This window comes from Propithecus coquereli, unplaced genomic scaffold, assembly GCF_000956105.1.
Source record: "Propithecus coquereli isolate 6110/MARCELLA unplaced genomic scaffold, Pcoq_1.0 Scaffold12, whole genome shotgun sequence".
NCBI lineage: Eukaryota > Metazoa > Chordata > Mammalia > Primates > Indriidae > Propithecus > Propithecus coquereli.
Window position 1 is genome coordinate 3,478,229 of NW_012136080.1, and position 1,284 is coordinate 3,479,512.

The window sequence follows — 1,284 nt, forward strand, 5'->3', positions numbered from 1 at the left end:
CAATGTAGTTGTTTTATATAATCAGCTATTACATTATAGAAAAAAAGGGACTAAAATTTTATAGCTTGAAAGCCGGGATTCAAATCTGAACTTTGTCATTTACTAAATAAAAGCGTTTCTACATGAGTTTCTCTGGGTGTCAGGTTCTGTATTGGAAAAATAAGAATAATGACTATATGAATTAGGTTAGAATTATTATATAAATCAAACTGGATAGGACATACGAAATTCCTTATAAACTAAAATTGGGATGCTGATTAAAGTTGTTTTTTCAACACTAAACTAAGAACTCCAAAAATTTCTAAGAAAGTTTGACAATTGGATGGTTGAAAACATTGAACCAGCAAAGAGGCTACAGCCTGGGCTAATGTCACTTCTCAGCTCAGGTCTTTGGTAACCAAGAAATGATGTGAATACGGAGAAGGCTGATAGTCTCAGCCCTCCCCCCACCACTTTCCCAACTTAAGTTTGCCAGACAATTAAAACAGAAAATAAAAATAAAAAAAGAGCTAACCATTCAATGGGTCAGCTAAAAAACAATGGGGGTACATTGTGTTTTATTGGAAGTCAATTATTTTCACAAAATAACTCATATAAAAAAAGCCAGTCATAGCAATTATTCTTTCTTTCAAAGAGAAATGATTGATACTAGATATACTAATTAAACCAAGACACATCAGGTGAAACAAAATTATTTTCTTCCTTAATTTTATCTGTATCTGAATCACATCATATCATTTGGTTTTGCTTTTTCTTTACTACTCACTAATTTGTTATTGTTGTTGTTGTTCTTGGTATTAAGGCAATTTACCTAGACAAATTAAGAGTATTCACAAGTCAACCCAGGTCTGAGGTTACCTGTCTTGGACCCAGACTACTGATTCCCAACTGCAGGTAAATGGAATTAAAATGGAAATTTATTACCTTTTGCCAGCTCAGTTCTAGGATAGCATCACACCTGCACTCAGTCTCGTTCCTATTTCTTTTTTTCCCCAGTGGATTCTTGCAATATATCTTGGGTCAGGTAGGAAAGAGTATAGTGGTTCTGAGTCTAAGCACAGAATGCAGACTGTGTGTGGGTTCAAATCCCACCTCTTAATCATCTATATGATCTTAGGTAGGTCACTTCATCTCTTTTGGCCTCAGTTATCTCATCAATAAAATGGAAATATTTATAGTACTTCCTTCTTAGAATTGCTAAGAATGTTACACAGAAATTAATTTATTAAAACATTGCCTGGCACATAGTTAGTGCTCATTATTATTAGTGTATTCTATAATTTA